Here is a 23,542-nt window from a genome sequence, read left to right as displayed (position 1 = left end):
TGATTAAATTGACTAAGGGCACTTCCTCTACAAAGATAATACTCTCTAAAGTGTTCCTCGATGGAATTGAATCATCTTCGATCATATCGAGAGTAAGTGATCGATGGCATCGAAGACTGTTCGATTACATCGAAATTCAGGACCAATTTTCCAGCAAGCTATCAAGGAATATCCATCATTTTCGATTACAGTGAAGACCCTTCGATGTCATTGAACTTCAAATTTTGATAGCATTGAAGGATGATCAATTGTATCGAAAATTGGGACAAAATCTTCCAGCAACCAAAGGCAATTTTTCTAAAGAAAATCCGATTAGATCGAAACTCCTCTCAATAACATGGGGTTGTGAACAATGAGTAATAAAAGACCTCGACCGTATAATTCTCATGAGGGATAGTTATTCAAAAGAGAATATGTTGTCCCCATGATGAATCAATTGTTGACCACCGAAATGATAGAATTGCATCCGTCAAAGCATCCCAAAGAAGCAAAAAAAAATAATAAATAAAAAAATAATGAAAGAGAAGAATTACTGCCATTATCATCGCTTACTGGGACATTGATAGAAAATTGCTTTACGATGAAAAAATATATTACAAAGAATGATAAACATATGTGAAATTATAATAGGAAAAGAGAAGGAAAGAAATATAAAAGCAACTGTGAACGTATCATCTGCCTGAAAGGCTGTGCATGAAGAAACAAAATTCAAAGAAAGTGAATGCGAACAATGCGAGCCACATACATATTATGAGAGAAAGAAGAGAGAAAGATGCAACACAATCACCATTAAATCTTCCAACAAATTGACCATGACGCCTATTCACAACCCCAAGTGCAGGGTCGCGATGTAGTAATAACTTAGTGAGACCAAGGTCCAATCCACATGGAGTAAACTTGAACATATTCTGAAAATAACTAGAACTAGAACTAGAATAAGATCTAAATCTAAAATTTGAATAAAAGAGAGTAATTGTGAAGGATTTATCAAATATAAAAGGGAGCTAGAGCACCAAGGATCCACTTGTAACTATCAAGATGCTACCTTGACTTAAGAAACACAATTGGAATTAGAGTCCTATCCTATCCAATTGGGAGATAAAATAATTGAAGCATAATATGAACTTTGTATTGAATTAGTTCGTACAGCTTCAACAGTAGAAAGAGATACGGAGGTTTGTTTCTTGCTGACCCAAGATTTTAAGCAGTTTCCAACATAGAAACATCCACCACTGGTAGATTTTCTATCATCAACATTTCCTACCTAGTTTGCATCTGTATAACCTGTGATTTGTAGAGATGTATCATATGGATACCATAGGCCTAAGTTCGTAGAACTTGTGACATATCTGATTATTCATTTGACAACAGTTAAGTGAGATTCTTTAGGATCAAATTGATATCTAACACATATTCCAACACTAAATGCAATATCAGGTCTACTAGTAGTTAAACACAAAAGACTACCAATCATATTGCGATATAGTCGAGAGTTTACACTTGTACCAGATTTATCTTTTAAGATTTTAAGACTTGTACTCATTGGAGTGTTGAAATTCTTACCATTCTCAAAGCCAAACTTTTTTACAAGGTTCAATGCATATTTAGTCTATGAGATGAACATCACATCTTCAAGTTGTTTGAATTGTAATCCAAGGAAATAGTTTAGTTCGCCGACCATACTCATTTCAAACTTGGATTTCATTAAATCTACAAACTCATTAGATAACTCAACGCACGTAGATCCATAGATAATATCATCAATAGATTTGAACTATCAGGATATGATCATTACATTTCATGACAAATAGGGTTTTGTCAACACTACCCATAACAAAATTATAACTAAGTAAGAATTTAGTTAACTTTGCATACCACACTTTGAGAGCTTGTTTTAAACCATAAATAGCCTTTTTAAGATGGTAAACATGATCGGGAAGTTTGGGATCTTCAAAACCCTTTGGTTATTCAACATAGACTTCCTCATTTAGATCACTGTTTAGAAAAGTAATTTTTACATCCATTTGATAAATTCTGATTTTTTATGGCATGCAATGAAAATAAATAATTTGATCAATTCAAGGAGCATAATTAGTGCAAAGGTTTCATCATAATTAATACATTCTACCTAAGTATAACCTTGTACAACCAGTCGTGCCTTATTTCTAATAATGTTCCCCATTTTATCAGTTTTATTTTTTTAAATCCACTTAGTCCAATCACATGTTTGTCAATAGGTCTAGAAACCAAATACCATACATCATTTATAATAAATTGATTTAATTCATCTTGCATGGCATTTATCCAACTTTCATCAGCGAGCGCTTCATTTACATTACTCAGTTTAATTTGGGAAGTAAAGCAGACATGATTACATATATTGACTAGTTGTCTTCTTCTCTGAATGCCAGTGTGAGGGTTACCAAGTATTTAATTAGTCAGATGGTTTGTGACTAACCTTAACTCAGTATTGTTTGATTTATAAGAAGATTTAGGTATATTAACCAAATTAATATTATCATCATCATCTTGGTCAAGATTGGGTTTGATTGATTGATCATCTATCACAACATTTATAGATTCTTGTATAATCCTAGATCTTTTGTTAAGAAGACTGTGACGCCCCGATCCTTGCTCCAATGTGGGCGGGCATGATGTGGGGTGGGGCTGGGTGCCTGGGTGAGTTATCGCGCTGGGCGAGCTACTATTGTAGGTTACAGTGGACGGAACTCTGTCCCATATTGCTTGGACAATCGTTCGAAGTCCTGGCTATATGTGGACGTTCTCCCTTAATTGTTGTGACGTGTTTTAAAGCCGTGCGGTGGAGACCCCAAAGCGGACAATATCACAACGGTGGCGTAGGTCGTCTCATTTGGTATTAGAGCCAAGGACATCTCTGTTCCAATGGTGGGAGATTGTGATGCCCCGGTCCCTGCTCCAATGTGGGCGGGCGCGATGTGGGAGGGGCCGGGTGCCTGAGTGAGCTCCTGTTGCAAGTGACTGTGGACAGAACTTTGTCCCATATCGCTTGGACAGTCGTTCGAAGTCCTGGCTATATGTGAAGGTTCTCCCTTAACTATTATGACTCGTTTTAAAGCCATGCGGGGGAGACCCCAAAGCGGACAATATCACAACGGTGGGGCAAGTCGTCTCAAAGACGGTATGCCTGACTATTTAAGGCATAACCTAGAAATATTTCCTAATTGCTTTTGACTTCAAAATTTCTCAAATTTTCATAGTCACGTAAAATAAAACATTTGCTTCTAAAAGTTCAAAAATATTTAACAGTGGGCTTTTTGTTAAACCATAATTCATAAGTTGTTTTGTTTTTAGATTTTCTACTATAAATACAATTAATTATATAACATGCAATATTAACAGCTTCAGCCCATAAATTTTTAAGTACATTCATGATATTTATCATTACACTAGCCATTTCTTGTAAAATTCTATTTTTTCTTTCAGCAACTGTTCACAACCCCAAGTGTAGGGTCGCGATGTAGTAATAATCTTGGTAAGACCTAGGTCGAATCCACAGGGACTGAACTTGTTCGTATTTTGAAAGCAACTAGAAGTAGAACTAGAAGAAGATGTGAATCTAAATATGAAATTATAGAGAGAATAATTATGAATAAAGTAGTTAAAGCTGGTGAATTTAAAAGTGGGAACTAGGGTTCTAAGGATCCACTTGCTGCTATCAGGATGTTTCCTTATTTGATTCAAGGAACATAATTGGAATTGGAGTCCTATCCTATCCAATTAGAAGATATATCAATAAAATCAAAGTTGAACTTTCATTGACCTAATTCTGAATGGAGGAAAAATGTGAAGGTTGGAAGGGATTTCATCACCAAACCATGCCTTGGAGACAATTACTAACAATAAGATTTATCAATCCCACAATCTCAAAATAAAACGAAGAAGATACTTAAGGAAATTGCAGATCTATTGTAATTTGAGTCACAACAAACCAATAAAAACTAAAAGTATTCCTTCAATATCAAATTAAAATCAAAGAAGTTCAACAAGATTAAGAATCAAAACAAGAACAACATCCCAACACGCTACAAGCTTAACCTCTTAGCCCTAGCTAAGAGGTTTAGCCAACCATAAACATGATTAAAATCAAAACCCTAAAAGAAAGCATTAAAAACTAGGAAGAAAGGAAGAAGAAACTCTTGGATGACGGCTCCACCCCTTTGCTCTACTCCTTAAAACTCTAGATATCTCAAAAAGTCCATAGGAAACCCATATTTATAACCTAGTTCGCGTAAGATCACAAAAATGCCTCAATTTACGCAGTCTGTGTAACTCTGCATAATGTGTTCGATGACATCGAATCACCTTCGATGTCATCGAACGTAATTCAAATTCTGGAAGTCGCGCCTTTACGGACTGTATAACTTTTCTTCTCATCAAGCACACCTTCAATGTTATCGAACAGGACTTCGATGTCATCGATCAGTCTTCGAGTAATCGAAAAAGTGTCTACAATAGTTCAGTGAGTTACTTCAAATTCTTCCATAAATTCGATGCCATCGAACAGACTTCGATGTCATCGATCATCTCTTCGAGTCATCGAATCGTGACTTCGATTCATCAAGAATTGCATCCAATATATCCAGCAACCAACTTAATTTTCATGTGAAAATTTGATGTTATCGACCTGTGTTCGATGTCATTAGACGATGGGTTCGATGTCATCGAACTGTGATTGATGACACAGATAATGAAGTGAATTTCAGCACTTTGTTCTTTCGACTTCCTTCCTTCTTCACTTGATTTTCCTAGATTTGGGGTCTTGAAATCTTCAATCTTGGTTTCTAAAGATCCGTTCTTTGCCTTGGTGTTCTTTAAGCATCAAATCCATTCTTTTAACATTTTTTTTCAATCCAAGCTCTTAAACTCACCTTGCAACGCAAACAGGTATAAAGTATACCATTAAACAGTATCATTTTCATAAAACCAAGATATAAATGGGGGGAAATATGCAATATTTGACATTCAACACACTCCCCAACCATCATTTTGCTAGTCCCAAGCAAAACATGCGTGAAATAATCTTCAATTCTTCAATGTTCAAGACCCCTTTCAAAAATCAATTCTTTGTGCAATTAAGTATGAATGAGTATAAGTAAGGTGAGAAAGTAGGATTTTGAAAACCTAGATCCCAATATATTCTTTATTGATTAAATCGGAGCTTAAGTTCATATATCAAGTTTCTCAATGTGCTTAGTGCAAATCAACTTACTTCCCATAATAATACCATCCTTTCATAATGTTAGCCATGCTCATCGCTTCAAGATTGGTTGAAAACTCAAGTAGTGATTCCGAACTTATCCCCTTTTCCTTCTTTTTCTAGTTTTTTATTTTATATCGACAATCATTTCTATCCATTTATTCTTTTCAATTCCACTCTTTTCTAGATTTTTCATTATTTTCATTCTTTTTTCATGACCTCTTTATTGATCTCATTATTTTTTAACTGGTTCTTTTCTTCTTTTAAGGTGAATAAAATTCTCCAAAATTAATTCTAACCATCTATCAATGATTCACATACAACAATAAAAAAATTCTAGCATGACTTACAGAAGTTAAATTGAATGTGTTTTGTGATTTAGATTAACACGATATAAAACTTCCTCATAGTCAATTAAATGCAAGAACTTTAGATGATAGATTACTTAGTTGATCAAACTCCAACAATTCAAAATTCACTCTCTGTCCCATCATCATACTCAAAGTATCCTTAAATATACAACTATTACTTTCCAAACAGGTTTTTTAGTTTGAAATTTTAAAATTTTCCACAATTTTGCCCAAAATGAAAAAAAATAATAAAAATAGATTACTTTTAGTTTACCTAATCCACACCCCCAACCTAAAATCTACATTGTCCTTAATGTACAATATATAAGCATGTAATGCAAAAGAGGTAACGAAAAGAATGGGGTAATGATGGAAAGATAGTACTTGAAGAAGGAATTCTAATTCTTTTTCAAAGGATCTCTACATCAAGATGGGTTAGCCAAAATACTAAAACAAGTTGAAAGCAAACTATCCTAATCATAATATCTATGAAAGCAATGAACCTAACTACACCTTCATCAAACTAGGAGGTCAATCCTAGTAAACAGGATCAATCAGAGGTATGGACATGTCCTCTGAATCAAATTTCTCAACAAATGGCTTTAACTGATGTCCATTCACTTTGAAAACATTGACATTCATTGGATTCTTTATCTCAACGGCCCCATGAGGATAGACATTAGTATCAGTGAAAGGGTTGGTCCAATGAGATCGGAGTTTACCTGGAAAGAAATGTAATTGAGAATTGTACAAAAGGACTTTTTGACCAGTCAAGAATGATTTCTGAAGGATGTTCTTGTCATGGAATACCTTCATCCTGTCCTTATAAATTCTCAAGTTCTCGTATGCGTCATTCCGGATCTCCTCGAGCTCATTTAATTAAAGTTTGTACAGTGAGCCAGCGTTGTCCAAATTGAAGTTCAGATTTTTAATAGCACAGTAGGCTCTATGTTCCAACTCCACAGGCAAGTGACAAGCTTTCCTATAGACAATTCTAAAGGAAGACATTCCAATGGGGGTCTTAAAGGCTATACGGTACGCCCATAAGGCATCGGTCAATCGAATTGACCCATCCTTATGGTCAAGGTTAACCGTTTTCTCCAGAATGTGTTTAATTTTCCTGTTGAAAATCTCAGCTTGCCCACTTGTTTATGGGTGATATGTAGTGTTCACCTTATGAGAGATGTCATATTTCTTCATTAAATTTCTGAATGGCCTATTACAGAAATGTGAGCCTCCATTATTAGTGATGGCCCGAGGCATTTCGAACCGAGAAAGAATGTTTTCTTTTAAGAATTTAATGACCGTTTGATTGTCATTATTCCAGCACAGGATCGCTTCGACCCATTTAGTGACAAAGTCTACTGCTAGCAAAATATATAAATTCCCAAAGGATTGGGGGAATGGTCCCATGAAATCGATGCCTCAGCAATTAAATGCTTCAATGATAAGAATGAGGTTCAGAGGCATCATATTTCGACGGGACAATGCACCTAATTTTTTATAACGCTCACAAGCTATACAAAACTCATGAGTGTCCTTGAACATAGTGAGCTAGTAAAAGTCACACTGCAGAATTTTGGCCGTGGTCTTTTTAGTAGAAAAGTGACCACCACAGGCCTGAGAATGACATGAGGAGATGACACTTTGGCGGTCAATGTCTGTTATACATCTCCTTATAATTTGGTGTGGGTAATATTTAAACAGATACATATCATCCCTAAAAAACTTGTGTACCTCAACGAAAAATTTCTTTTTATCTTGCGTAGTCCAATGTGTCGGTGTGAAACCTATAGCTAGATAATTAGCAATATCAGCAAACCGAGGTAAGTGGGAGAGTTTAAATAGTTTTTCGTCAGGGAACATGTCGTTATTCACAACCCCAAGTGTAGGGTCGTGATGTAGTAATAACTCATAAGAACGAGGTCGAATCCACAGGGACTAAACTTGTACGTATTCTGAAAAGAACTAGAACTAGAAGAAGATCTAAATATGAATTCTGGAATAAAAGAGAGTAATTGTGAATAATGTTTAAACTATCAATTAAAGGTAAGAAATAGGGTGCCAAGGATCCACTTGTAGCTATTAAGATGTTACCTTGCTTAATGCAATAAACACAATTGGAATTGGAGTCCTATCTTATCCAATTGGAAGTTAAAGCAATTAAATCAAATCTGAACTTTTCATTGACCTAATTCTCAATGGAGGAGAATTGTGAAGATTGGATGGGATTCCATCACCCTACCATGCCCAAGAGATGATGGCGAACAGTGGGATTTACAAATCTCAATATCTCAAAACAAGAGAAGAAGATATCCAAAGCTACCACATCATTTATTGTAATGGAGTCACAATAAATCATAGAAAACTGAAAATATTCCTTTAATATCAAATTAGAAATCAATGAAGTTCAATAAGAACAAGAATCAAAGCAAAATAAAAATCCCAACACACTACAAGCTTCACCTCTTGGCCATAATTAAGAGGTTTAGCCAACCATAGACATGATTGAAACTAAATCTCTTAAACAAAGCATGAAAAATAAACTAAGGAATAAGAAAAAATCTTTGGCAGCTGCTCCCCCCCCCTTTGTTATGCTCCTTGATACCTCTCCAAACCCTAGAAGATACTTTGTAGCATCCTAGGGAGTCCTATTTATAATTGTGGAACTCTAACTTTTGCACCTAGTTAGAAAAATCTAGAAATTGCCTCAAATTTATACACTCCCCGTAGTTTGCTAAATTAAACTTCACTCTGCAAAATTTTCCAAAATATACTTCACTCTGTACAACTAAAAAAGACTTTGAGTTTTATAATATGCTTTTTTAAGATAATTTCAAGAATATGTTTGTTTTCAGGATAATTTCAGGATTCCTTTTCTTCACTTCAAATCTTTGATTCTCTTCATTCCTCACTTGGTTTTCTTGGATCTTTGGCATGTGAATTCTTCATTAATGACTTCCAAATCTCTAAATCTTCATTTAGTAATCTTTTGAGCATAAATATTCCTTTTCGCATCAATTTCACCCTAAGCTCTCGAAATCACCTCGCACATGAAAACATGCATAATCAAATCAATTGAGCACTATCATGTTTATAAAATCAAGGTACAAATAGGGAGAAATATGTAATGTTTCACACTCAACACACCCCCTAACTAGCATTTTGCTAGTCCTGAGCAAAACATGCATGAATTTATCTTCAATTCTCAATGTTCAAAGTTCTTCAAGAAAATAATCATTTGTCTAAACAAGTATGAATAAGTATAATCCATAGAAGTGAGAGTGAACATTTATAAACCTAGAGCCGAATCAAACGAGCAATCAAACAAATAGATTCTTCATCAATCAATCTAGAGCATAAGTTCATATATCAACTTGTCCCAATGTGCTTAGTGAATTTTAATTTACTTTTCATAAAAGTATACTATCATTATATAATATTAGCCATGATTATCACTTCAAGATTAAATGAATAATCAAGTACTGATTCTGAACTTATCCCATTTTCCTTCTTTTTCTAGTTTTTTTTTTCAGTTTTTTATTTTATATCGAAAGTTACTTTTTATTTATTCATTTTTTTCAGACTTTCCATTCTTTTACAATATTTTTATTCTTTTTCAGTATTTTCATCATATATGACCTTTTTGTCAATCTCACTGTTTTTAACTAGTTCTTTTCATCTATTAAGGTGGATAAAATTCTCTAGACTTAATTCACAATCATCTATTAATGCTTCACATACTAACAATCAGAAATTCTAGCATAATTCATAGAAAGCAACTTGAATGTGTCTTATGACTTAGATTAACATGATATTTAAACTTCCTCTTAATGAATTAAATGTCAGAACTATATGTGATAGATTACTTAGTTGATTAAACTCTAACAATTCAAAATTTAATCTCAATCTTTTCATCATACTTAAAACATTCTTTACATACACAATTTATCATTTTCCAAACAGATTTCAACTTGAAACAATGAAAATTTAAATTAAAAAAAATTTCTCAAAACTAAGAAAACACTAATTAGTTTACCTAATCCACACCCCAACTTAAAATCTACATTGTCCTCAATGTAAAAAAATAAAAAATATAAGCATGCAATGCGTATGAGACAATGAAAAGAAATGAGAAGTGATGGAAAGGTAGTACCTGAATAAAGGGGATTAAAGCTTTTCCAAGGTTTTCAATGTGAAGATGGGTTAGGATAAAGACTTAAACAAACTAAAAGCAAACTATTCTAATCTTAAATCCTACGAAAGTAATAAAGCGAACTACACCTACATTAGACTAGGAGACCAATCCTGGTACACAGGATCAGTTAGAGGCATGGACATGTCCTCTGAGTTAAATTTCTCAACAAATGACTTTAAACATTTTCCGTTCACTTTAAAAACATGGTCATTCATTGGATTCTTTATCTCAACGGCCCCATGTGGATAGACATTAGTAACAGTGAAATGACCAGTCCATCGAGATTGGAGTTTACCCTGAAAAAGGTGTCACCGAGAATTATATAGAAGGACTTTTGACCGGTTATGAATGATTTTCAAAGGATGTTCCTGTCATGGAACACCTTCATCATATCTTTAAAAATTCTTGAGTTTTCTTATGCGTTGTTCTAAATTTCCTCAAGTTCATTCAACTGTAGTTTACGCAATGAACCAGCGTTGTCTAAATTAAAGTTCAGATTTTTGATAGCACAATAGGCTCTATGTTCCAACTCTACAGGAAATTGACAAGCTTTTCAATAGACGAGTCTAAAAGGAGACATTCCAATGGGGGTCTTATAAGTTGTATGGTATGCCCATAAAACATCGGTCAAATGGATTAATCAATCCTTACAGTTAAGTTTAACCATTTTCTCCAGAATGTGTTTAATTTCCCTGTTGAAAATCTCAGTTTGCCTACTTATTTACGGGTGGTATGAAGTGCTCCCTTTATGAGAGATGCCATATTTCTTCATTAAGTTTTCAAATGGCCTATTACAGAAGTGTAAACTTCCATCACTAATGATGGCCTGCGGCGTTCCGAACCGGGAAATGACATTTTCTTTTAAAAATCGAATAACCTTATGATGGTCATTGTTCCAGCATGGGATCACTTCGACCCACTTAGTGACATAGTCTACAACTAGCAAAATGTACAATTTCTAAAGGATTGAGGGAATGGCCCCATGAAATCAATGCCCCAGCAATCAAATACTTTAATGATAAGAATGAGGTTTAGAGGCATCATATTTTGATGAGACAATGCACCCAATTTCTGACAATGCTCATAAGCTTTGGAAAACTTATGAGTGTCCTTAAACATAGTGGGCCAGTAAAAGCTGCATTGTAGAATTTTGGTCGTGGTCTTTTTAGTAGAAAAGTTACCACAACAGGCCTGCGAATGATAGAAGGAGATGACACTTTAGTGTTCATTGACTGGCATACATCTCCTTAGAATTTGGTCTGGGCAATATTTGAATAAATACAGGTCACCCAGAAGAACTTACGAACCTCGGCAAAGAATTTTTTTTCTTCTCTTGTGCATTCTGATGGGTTGGCGTGAAACCTGTAGCAAGATAATTAGCAATGTTAGCAAACCAAGGTAATTGGGAGAGTTTAAACAATTGTTTATTAGGGAACATATCGTTTATAGGTGGTGTTTCAAGGGAATCGGGGAGAACAAGTCTCGAAAGATGGTCAGCTACTACGTTCTCAACTCCCTGTTTGTCCCATATTTCTAAATCAAATTCCTTGAGTAAGAGGATCCATCTTATCAAGTGGGGCTTAACATCATTCTTAGAAAGAAGATACTTCAATGCCACATGATCAGTGTATATGATGAACTTAGATCCGATCAAGTAGGACCTAAATTTGTCTAAAGCGAACACTACGACTAAGAGTTCCTTCTCTGTAGTAGAGTAGTTCACTTGGGCAGGATTTGGAGTTTTACTTCCATAGTGAATAATGTAGGGCTTGTTTTCTTTTCTCTGACCTAACACTGCCCTAATAACATAGTCAGACGCATCACACATAATCTCAAAAGGAATGCTCTAATCGGGTGGCTGCATGATAGGTGCGGTATTCAACATGCCCTTGAGCTTAGTAAAAGCTTCCTGGCATTGCTCAGTCTACTTGTACGGTACATATTTTTGAAGTTGATTGCATAAAGGATGAGAGAGGTGTAATTCCTTGGATTTCGAGGGTCGAGCAAAGCTCAACTCCTGAGATCTAGTATATCACTTATGCAACATGGATAATGATGTTTAACTATTGTCCATATTAATGTATTAAACTTGAGTGGGATTATACTACAACAGCATATCATACTCCAGATATAATTAACTTGAGCAAGCGAAAGACTGAAATATATATATATATATATATATATATATATGAACAAGTAAGTGTTCTACAACCTCTGGAGTATGATTATATAACCAGGGTGAAATTTATACATGTACTGGTTCAAACTAAACAAAATATCAAAATGTGGAGTATCCAGCTAATCCATGTATCCCTGTAATCCCATCGAAGCAATACGAGGTCTATATAGACCTGCCAGAGAGCTGAACATAGGAGAACTCTTCCTCCTCATTTACGAAGTCTAACTCTGCTGCTTATACATCCTCATCACCTACATCTATAATAAAGTCTAGTTGGTGTTTTAAAACACCATCCCATAGTGGGAGTGAGTGATCAACTTAGTGGTACTATAAGGCAAAGGTTAACATGTTATCGATTCAATCAAGCAGTAATGATAAGGCAATACAACAAGCATTTCCTAGCTACTCTTGTTAACATAGGGGTGATATGCAGTAATAATGCATGCCCTCGCAAGAAGCTCCCTCAAAAGCGACTCCGTCAACCATTCAGGCATGGCAAACTCCCTAAACGTGCAACTTCCTCGCCAAAGCACATGCAATGCGCTGCATGGTCGTGTTAGCCAAGTACTTAGTTAGGCTTACTCATACAACAGATTTGGGAAGCTAAGGTACCTCCCTTTATATCATTTACCCAAACTAAAGGATCCATCTAGGGTCGCTAATCATAGTTAACCCCATACGATAGACAAGTTGTAGGGCATCACCCCTAATGAAAAGCAGTGGATAGGCAAATTCAAGAGTGTATACTCACGGTCACTATGGGGAGGCTTATCACCTCAACACAAGCCGACAACTCAAATACAGTGTCTCATACCACCATATTCGGTTCACGAGTTTGGGTTACTCACTGGTCACTATGGGGAGGCTTGTCACCCCAGCGTAGGCCGACAGCTCGACCATGGTGTCCCATACCACCATGTCTGGCTTATGAGTCTTAGTGGATCGTGGTACCATGGACGAAGCGGGTTTGTATATTGGTAAGTGGTACCTTAGATTCAAGCTCTGATGTCCATACATGGTAAACACACAATAGGCCCATAGGTTTATTAGACAAGTTCGATTGTTACGGGTGTAAGCTGAATTAATCGACATGGAGTGCGTAAGCACTCCCCGTGGCCTAACCATTATCAACAATCGTCGTACGACCCGGATTCACCAAACGTATCAAATGTGGTGAGACGAATTCGGCCACTCAACAAAAATCATTACCGATTGTCTGGACTACGTTGCAGTCCCAATCTTACTCAGACGTAACATGTAAATACATGTGAAAGTCATATCAGCATTTGACAAACAATTCAAATCAATATCTCATTTGAGCATTTCATCAAGCATATTGAACATGTTACCAAACATTGCATTTCATTCATAAATTGCGTAGTCGAAATTTATATTTCATGAAGGAACTATACATATGAGTGAGGTAATTGAGAATTCCATCTCAATACCCTTATTTAATACATTTCATCAACAATTTCTCATTCAGACATTTTATCAAATACTTAGACTAACATAACTAATTATATAGACTAGATTAGTTATGACATGAACTATAACAATTCATTACACAAGGAGATCATGATACATACGACAAAAATGAATCCTAGATCTATAGTCATGACAAGCACAAATCACAATTTCATATCCATTCAAACATTTCAATAAACACATGAAATGCATCATATATTCAACATAGTTCACACATGTACAATTTGTTGAAAATGTCATAATTAAGATCATATGGTAGCAATCAAGTCAGATATAAATCATTAGCTGACATTGAAAGCCTTAAAAACTATAACCTAAACGTTTATAGTTTGCACCTTTCATTGGAATACTCGATTCAGACACGATTCGAATCCTACGTTCCCGAAAATGGAATAATGGGTACCTAAATCATGAAATGGGCTAGCTATTTCATTAATTATTCTATTTGGATCCCTAAATCAAGATTAGGGTTAGGATTTCTTACCAAATCGTAGTTGGAATGACTCGTGTAGCGATGGTAGGGAGGTGAAACAGCACGTGGAGTCGTGGGAAAGAATCCCAGCAACGATCTCCCTATTTCTCTCTTCTCTCTTCACTCTTTTCTCTTCCTTTCTCTCTTCTCTCTCCTAGGGTTAGAGAATTTCGTATGGAATGGAAATGGGGTGGTTTAAGGGCTTTATATAGGCCCAGAACTGGTGTAAATGGCCCCAGGGCCATGGTATACTTAAATTATAAACAAAGGGTTCCTGTTACGGGCAAATAGGGTTCATCTGGAGGTCCGTTACTCACATGCGGTGTAGGGTAAGTTCCCTGACGATGGAACTATGCCAGGATGTGATTTTAGCACGATTGGATAGGTCGATCAGCCGTGGGGGACCTGTATCAGATCAATGGTCGTTGTCACTCAATCAGGGCCACATGTATACAGATATGCAGGGAAATTTCCTTGATTCATGGGTGAAGTTCGGTTAAAAACTGACGGTCTGAAATCTTCAATTTCGCCAGCAAGAGAACGGCCCAATTTACTTAAGTTTCATTACGTTTTCTAAAGATATTCGCGTTTCTCACACACTTCGCTCCGGGCTCAAGTTATGCATTTCTGGATACTATCTGGGCTTGACTCCCGCGATGGTTATCAACCCCAATAAGACGGTCATGTCCCTATAGTTTTGCGGTCATTGGACTTTCGACGTGCGGTCCAAGTCTGATACGGGGTTTCAATGTCCTGCTGAGAGCAACATGCTTTTAGGATTTCTCCTAAGTCCTCAAGAAGTGTGGAGTTAGCTATTTTGATGGTTTTAGGTCTTGCCATTTGTAGAAATTGTGGTTCAAGCTAAATCCACTGATTAATCTAGTTCAGCACTTAATTAATCTTTGCCTAAATTTCTACATGATACGATCCTTAGGGATTTCTGCCTGAGGTGATACTCGGGTCTTTGTACAAATTTTTTCGAGACGTTACAATCTACCCCCCTTAAAGAAAAATTTCATCCCTGAAATTAGTACCTTTGTGTACTCCTTGAGGATCTGAGGGTAATTCTTACAGACCTCAGCTTCTGTTTCCCAAGTAGCCTCTTCCTTAGTGTGGTGAGTCCACATACCTTCACGAGCGGGATAACTTTACTGCGTAGTACTTGTTCCTTCCAATCTAGAATACGTGTTGGTCGCAGTGCATAGGTAGCATCTTCACTTAACTGTACTTGCTCCCATTTGATAATATGGGAAGGGTTAGGAACATATTTATTCAACATTGATACGTGGAACACGTCGTGCATGCCAGCGAGTGGTGTAGGCAAATTGAGGCGATATGCCACCACACCCACTCGGTCTAGAATCTGGAATGAGCCAATGAATCTCGGCGTGATTTTTCCTTTCTTGCCAAATCGAAGGACTCCCTTCATTAGGGAAACTTTTAAGAATACATGGTCCCCAACTTCAAATTCCAGCTGTCGTCGTTTGATATCGGTATAACTCTTCTGTCTACTCTGGGCTGCAAGAAGTCGACGCTTGATAATGTCGATCTTCTCTGAGGTCACCTGTACTAATTCTGGGCTAACCAAACTCTTCTCGTCAACTTTTGCCCAACAATGCAGAGCTCGACATGGACGCCCATACAAAGCTTCGTAGGGAGCCATGCCAATGCTTGCTTGGAAGCTGTTGTTATAAACAAACTCGACATAAGTGAGACAGTCATCCCTACTGTCCTTGAAATCAAGCACACATGCTCGTAACATATCTTTTAATATCTGATTTACCCGTTCCGTCTGCCCATCGGTCTGTGGGTGGAATACAGTACTGAACTTCAGTTGCACTCCCATTGCATCTTGAATCCGAGTCCAAAAAAAGACGTGAATCGCGTGTCCCGGTCCGACACAATCTCCATAGGAACTCCATGAAGCCGTACGATCTCTTTGAAGTATAACTTGGCTAAATCATCTACTGAGTTTGAAACTCTAATCAGTATGAAATGAGCCGATTTCGTCAATCGGTTCAAAATCACCCAAATGGAGTCATGCCCCTTTCTCATCTTCGGTATCCCAGAAATGAAATCCATAGATATGAAATCTCATTTCCATTCAGCTATGGGCATGAGCTGAAGTAAACCAGGAGGTCGGCAATGTTTAGCCTTGACCTGTTGGCACGTAAGATAAAGGGACACGAAGTCTGCTATCTGGGCCTTCATGTTATCCCACTAGTATAAATATTTCATGTCTCGATACATCTTCATACTGCCTGGATGCATCGCCATCTTTGAATTGTGAGCAGCTTCTAGAACTTCCCTTCTCAAGTCATGTAGATTCAGGACGCATACGCGGCTACGATATTGTAAATCTCCGTCCGAGCCGACTCTCCATTCGGATTCTTCACTGTCACTTGCTCATTCTCTCATCTTCACTAACAGTTCATCTTCTTTCTAAGCCACAATGATTCGGTCATCAATAAGTGGCTGCACGTGGATGTATGCGATGCTTTCGAAAGGCTCCTCAATTGTAAGCTTTTGTTAGAAGTCTCGCACAAACTCTACCATATTCCACTCTTCTAATCATCAACGGAGCTACAAATTCTATTGTCTTCTTACGGCTCAACGCATCGGCCACAAAGTTGGCCTTGCCAGGATGGTAGGAGACCTCAAACTTGAAGTCTTTCAAGATTTCCATCCAATGTCATTGCCTCATGTTCAGGTCCCTCTGCGTAAAAATATACTTAAGGCTCTTGTGGCCGTAAAAGAGCTCAAACTCCTCTCCATAGAGGTAATGTCTCTAGAGCTTTAATGCGAAAATGACCACCACTAATTCCAAGTTATGTGTGGGGTAGTTTTCCTTATGTTTCATCAACTATCGCGAGGTATAGGCGATCATCCTATCCTTCTACCTAAGTACACATCCCAAACCGACTGGAGATGCGTCATTATATATAGTATATTTGACCCCTTGCTCTGGAAATACTAGCATGGGTGTGGACGTCAACTTGTCCTTTTATTCCTAAAAGGTTGCTTCTGCTTTCTCGTTCCAGGCAAACTTAAGATCCTTCTGAGTGAGTTGAGACCACGGTCTGGCTATCTTGGAAAAGTCTTTAATGAATCGGCGATAGTAGCCGGTAAGTCCGAGGAAACTCCTCACTTCTATTACTGAATTAGGTTGTTCTCAGTCCTGCACCATGGCCACCTTGAAAAGGTCCATGACAATTCCTTCCTTGGACACCACGTGTCCTAGAAACTTGACTTTCTCTTTCCAGAAGTCACATTTTTGGTATTGTGCAAATAATTGATTCTTCCTGAGAGTATCAAAGACTACTCACAGGTATTCTTCATGATCTTTCCGACTCTTAGAGTATATCAAAATGTCATCTATAAATACGATGATGAATCGGTACAGATACAACCGAAACACCCGGTTCATGAGATCTATGAACACAGCTGGTGCATTTGTAAGTCTAAACGACATCACGAGGAACTCATAGTGCCCAAAACTGGCTATGAATGTTGTTTTCTGTACGTCTTCATCCCTGACGCGCAACTGATGATACCCAGACTTAGGTCGATCTTAGAGAAATATTGTACCTATTTTAACTGGTCAAACAGGTCATCTATCCTGGGCAGAGGATACTTGTTCTTGACCGTGATGTGATTAAGCTTGTGATAATCAATATATAACTGCAGTAATCCATCTTTCTTCTTTACAAATAATACATGTGCTCCCTAAGGAGATACGCTAGGTCGTATAAAACTTGATTCCAGTAGATCATCTATTTGTCCCCTCAATTCCTCCATTTCACACGGAGGCATGCAGTACGTTGGTAAGGAAATGGGTGTCGCACCAGGCACAAGGTCGATAGTAAAGTCGATCTCGTATCAAGGAGGTAATCTAGGTATCATTCTGAACACGTCCATGAAATCTTGGACTACAGGCGTGTCCCCAAGTGTCGAACCATCAACATTTTTTAATAAGGAAGCGTAACAACTTATGCGGTAGGGCCAACTAACCTGAACTGGGAAAGTAAAGGTCGTGCCCTCAGGTCCATGGGCTGTCACCAATTTGGTATCGCAATCGATCTTTGCCTTCATTTCGGTGAGCCAATCCATGTCGAGGATGACATCGTAATGATACAGCGGGGTGACAATTAGGTCAATGCACACTGTTCTGCTTCCTAAGTCTATCGGGCAATCTTTACAAAGCTTACTAGCATCGGAGAAGGTCCCTGTTGCGGTAAAGACTCTCACCCTAACCACAGGGATAGTGTTCAACCCTAAACGCTTGAATGTAGAATACAATATTATCGAAATAGTGGACCCGGTGTCCACTAATAGAAATACAGGTGTACCTTGAATGTGGGCAGTGACTTCAAAGGCTAAAGGCACTGCAGTTGCTTACTCAGATGCTTCAGCTACAAGTGAATGTACACACTCTTGTTGAGAATGATTGGGTTGCGCAACCATAGGTCGTTGAGGTGGCCTATATCGAGGTACAGGAGGTCGGTTGGATGGTTGTGCTGGTGGTGCGGATCGTAGAGGTAGAGCTGAAATAGCTTGTGGCAGCTAGCGGTTGATCTTCTGAGGTGGCATAAAGTCATTGTCCCTCATCTTAGTAAAACAATAGGTGTCTGTATGGCTCACCTTCTTACAGTAGACACACCAAAGATCTGATCACCTTGGTTGGGTCGTTGGAGCCATTAGCCCAGGAGTCGAATCTGCATGCGGCCTCTTGCTGAGGAATGGTCGATTCGGCAATTCGGGTTGAGGCCCTAGGCCCGTGGGTATACGTGTCTGGGTCAATCTATCTCCATCCTGCTCAGCTCACAAGGACATGTTCACTAGCTCAGCATAGTTGGGAATGCTAGCGCAACACATCTTAGTGCGGATATCAGGCCGTAGACCCTCTGAAAATTACCGCATCCTCATCGCCTTGTCTGCCAGGATCAATGGAGCATATCTAGCTAGCTCTGTGAAGCGATTCTCATACTTAGCTACTGTCATCCCTCCTTGTTGGAGGTGAAGGAATTAACCCTCCTTTTCATTACGGTAAGTGAGGGGGAAGTAATTTCCGTGAAAACGGGTTTCAAATACGTCCCACATCCACACGTATCCTGCAGGGACAGTTCATAGGATGCTATCCCACCAGAGACTAGCCTCCTTCTCAAATATATACGTAACTAGCTCCACCTGCTCTGCCTCAGTACAGTGCAGTGGCTTTAGCATCTTGAATATCCGGTGTAACTAATACTCTGCCTCCTCAGGTTGGTGAGTACCCGTAAAAGTAGGAGGACGAAAACACTGAAAACACTCAAATAGGCCACTGACATTCATAGTCCCAATGGGCTGCACTGGTGGCATCGGCGGGACCATATTCATGTTCTGGGCAATAGCCCCCATGATAATGGCTAAAAACTGTTGTTGTTGCTGTATTACAAGCATCATCTGCTCCAACCAATCAGGGGGGAGCCGCCTGAGGCATGTGTGGTGTCGATGTAGATGCACAGTTCTGTTCCGGAACTGGTGGTGCATAAGGTGTTAGCCCATTGGTGGGGCCAGTGGCCAGCTATGAATCCTACATTGTCTCAAAATTTGGACCCAAGCTAGGGTCCGTCTAGTTATCGTTCAGGGGAGGTGCCCCGTCAATCGATCCACCAAGTGTGAGATGTGTTATATTCTGAGTGTTTTTAGGAAGCATTCCCTATATACAACATAGGGTGCAACATGAGTGAGATTAGGATAATATTACCTACTTTTCCAATCATTCTACACATTCCAATTCAAGGAAGCTTCATGCATTTCATTTAGTCAAAATTTGTCAGAATACATGAGATGCAGTATTACATGAATTATGATAGAAGATGCATGTGAGCTAAACTTAAACAAGGCTTTCACACTGACTATCCTAACACCGAACTAAGCTAACTAAGGCTATTACATAGAAAAACAAGAAATAAAGAAAACCAGAAGACCACTGCAGCACACGTCTAGTCCTCTGACTCTGGCGAAGGTGGAGGAGCACCCTTATCCTGCATACAGCACAGGAGAGACTTCAAGGTACGAGATATTCTCTTGAATTTCTGTTTCAGATAAGCTTGATTCTCTTCAAACTTTTACTTCAACTGAGCCTGGTTCTCTTCAATCTTTGTGATGCGGGCTTCTAAGGTGGCCTGATCATGGCGGTCTTCATGTGTAGTAGGAGGTCCCCCATCTGAGTCTTGGGCCTCCTCTTCTTCTTCATGCTCTTCCTCCTCACTGCCTTCCTCACCACTTCCTTCTTCACCCTCATTGCCTTCTTCCTCTTCACTCTCCTCTTCTATTTCATCCCTACACTTGTCAAGCCTCACTTGGCATTGCCTAGGGCCTATGCCCATATTGTTGAGTGTGGTTTCATTGATGAAGTAATTGGGGCAACATTATCCATATGGAGTCAGAAACTGAAGTGGCGAACAATCTGGTAAATGAGTCGACCGAAAGGTAGTGAGGAGTCTTCCCTAGTAGATCGTGCAGTGCTAATTATTTGAGTTAAGGCAAGAGTAGGCAAGCATAGTTTCTCCCCTTGTCCAACTCTATACAATAAGTCCACCATAAACTTTGTGTATTCTATGCGGTTACTCCACCTAGGATACACATTATATGTGCATATGCGGTGGAGCAGGCGGAAGTTGTTCGTCATCTTAGTCGAAGAGAGACTATTTCCTCGCCTCCACTACTCAAGTGGGCCGCATAGGAAACATGTGTGGTGATTTCTCTCTCGTTCACTAGCGAGACGAGTTTCACTAGCATGTACCACAACTCTTTCAATTCCCATTATACAGTCCATCACATCCACATCTACTATGGCCTCCTGCCTTCCCAAAGGGATAGTAAACTGAAGAGGCTCCAGAAGTGGGTTCCGTATGTGGGCATAAAAGGTTCGCAAGCACCTTCATTCACATGAGTGTTTCCCTCAAATATGGGACCCTACCCATTCTCCAGGAGAAAGTCGATAACTGGATATAGTCTGAATAACTTCTCGTCGACATGTGCTTCAAATACAACTTTGTGATTATGGAACTTACCAAGTTGGGCACCTGTTGGTATAGACCTTTCAAACAGGATTTGAGGATCGAGGTCCCGTTTGGATCTTCGTTCCCGCTTGGCACTTGCGCTAGTCTTGGCGCTCGCCTTTTTCGTAGTACGGCGTGGTCGGCTCGGCTCGGCCTCATCCTGGGCTGCTCTCTTCTTTCCCATAAGGGAAAGGAGCATTGAGATGGAGAAAATGGCGATGACAAGCTCAAAAATAGCCATGGAGTTGGAAAAGCTTGAGAGTGAAGTGGATTTGAGGAGTTTGAGAGTTATGAGACACAAAAATGTGGATTTTATGCACAAATGTGGGGAAATAAGGAAGATGGAGAGTTGTAAGAGGGGATTTTAGGGTAATGGCGGTAGATGGGTGTAAGATGTGGAAGAAGATGGAAGATTGAGTGCACGGAATGGGGATTTGAGAGAAAAGAAGGGGTTTGGGGGGGGGGGGGGTTTAGAGGATTTAAAATGGGATGGAATGAGAAAGAGGGGTAAGAGAGGGGTTATTTAGGTGGTCCTACACATGGGTGGGCCCCACACAGACGGTCCGACGGTGGTGCGCCGCTGCCCGCGCAGTGCCGCCGGGCCCCTCTGGGGTGCCCGGCGGTGGCTTCACCCTGGGGCAGTGGCCACCCCCTCTCGAGGTGCCAAAAATGTGCAAGGGACCCCCTGGGTCCCACGGTACCTCGTGGTTTGGGCCTCCATGCCCGTAAAGTCCACTTTCGACATTCACTATGCGCGTATTCACGCGTTTTATCATATTTTGGTTTTGGAATTTGTCGATTTATGGTCCAAACCCGTCGATTAATGGCCTAAAAGGGACTGAGATCATTTCACATGATCTTGGATGCGTACGGGCTACACTACAATGGCTAATCTCGCCCCTCGGTGAAACTTTGAGATCCTACAATTGTTTCTATATTTCATTGCCCCCTTCCTAAGTCAAAGTGTGTCATGTTACCATAACCAGGTCCAATTTAATCCAAATCATGCTTTGATACCAACTTGTAATGCCCCGAATTTCGAAGGTCGAGCAAAGCTCAACTCCCGAGATCCACCACATCACTTATGCAACATGGATGATGATGTTTAAATGTTGTCTATATTAATGTATTAAACATGAGCGGGATTATACTAAAACAATATATCATACTCCAGATATAATTAAATTGAGCAATTGGAAGATTAAAATACATATATATATATATATATATATATATATATAGATGAATAAGTAAGTGTTCTACAACCTCTGGAGTATGATCATATAATTGGGCTGAAATGTATACATGTATTGGTTCAAACTAAAAAAATATATCAAAATGTGAAGTATCCAGCTAATCCATGTATCCTTGTAATCCCATCGAAGTAGTACGAGGTCTACATAGACCTACCAAAGAGCTAAACATAGGAGAACTCTTCCTCCTCATCTACGAAGTCTAACTCCGCTGCATATACATCCTCATCACCTGAATCTATAACAGAGTCTGGTTGGTGTTTTAAAACACCGTCCCAGAGTGGGATTGAGTGATCAACTCAGTGGTACTATAAGGCAAAGGTTAACATGTTATCAATTCAATCAAGTAGTAATGATAAAGTAATACAACAAGCATTTCCTAACTACTCTTATTAATGCAGGGGTGATATGCAGTAATGATGCATGCCCTCGCATGAAGCTCCCTTAAAAGCAACTCCGTCAACCATTCACGCATGGTAAACTCCCTAAACATGCAACTTCCTCGCCAAAGCACATACAATATGATGCATGGTCATGTTAGCTAAGTACTAAGTTAGGCTTATTCATACAGCAGATTTGGAAAGCTAAGGTACCTCCCTTTATATCATTTACGCAAATCGAAGGATCCATCTAAGGTCGTCAATCCTAGTTAACCCCATACGATAGGCAAGTTGTAGGGCATCACCCCTAATGAAAAGTAGTGGATAGGCAAATTCAAGAGTTTATACTTGCGGTCACTACAGGGAGGCTTGTCACCTCAGCGTAGGCAGACAGCTCGAATACAGTGTCTCATACCACCATATTTGGCTTACGAGTTTGGGTTGCTCACTGGTCAATACGGGGAGGCTCGTCACCCCAGCATAGGCCGACAGCTCGACCACGCTGTCCCATACCACCATGCCCGACTCATGAGTCTTATTGGATCATGGTACCATGGTTGAAGCGGGTCTGAACATTGGTAAGTGGTACCTTAGATTCAAGTTGTGATGTCCATACATGGTAAACACACAATAGGCCCATCGGTTTATTAGACAAGTTCGATTGGTACAGGCGCACGCTGAATTAATTGACATAGAGTGCATAAGCACTCCCCGTGGGCAAACCACTATCGACAATCATCGTATGACCCAGATTCATCGAATGTATCAAATGTGGTGAGACGAATTCGGCCGCTCAACAGAAATCATTACCGATTGCCTGGACTATGTTGCAGTCCCAATCTTACTCAGATGTATCATGTAAATACATGTGAAAGTCATATCAGCATTTGACAAACAATTCAAATCAATATCTCATTTAAGCATTTCATCAAGCATA

The sequence above is a fragment of the Magnolia sinica genome, chromosome 6 (assembly GCF_029962835.1).
Source record: "Magnolia sinica isolate HGM2019 chromosome 6, MsV1, whole genome shotgun sequence".
NCBI classification, from domain to species: domain Eukaryota; kingdom Viridiplantae; phylum Streptophyta; class Magnoliopsida; order Magnoliales; family Magnoliaceae; genus Magnolia; species Magnolia sinica.
Note: the sequence above shows the minus strand (reverse complement) of the source record.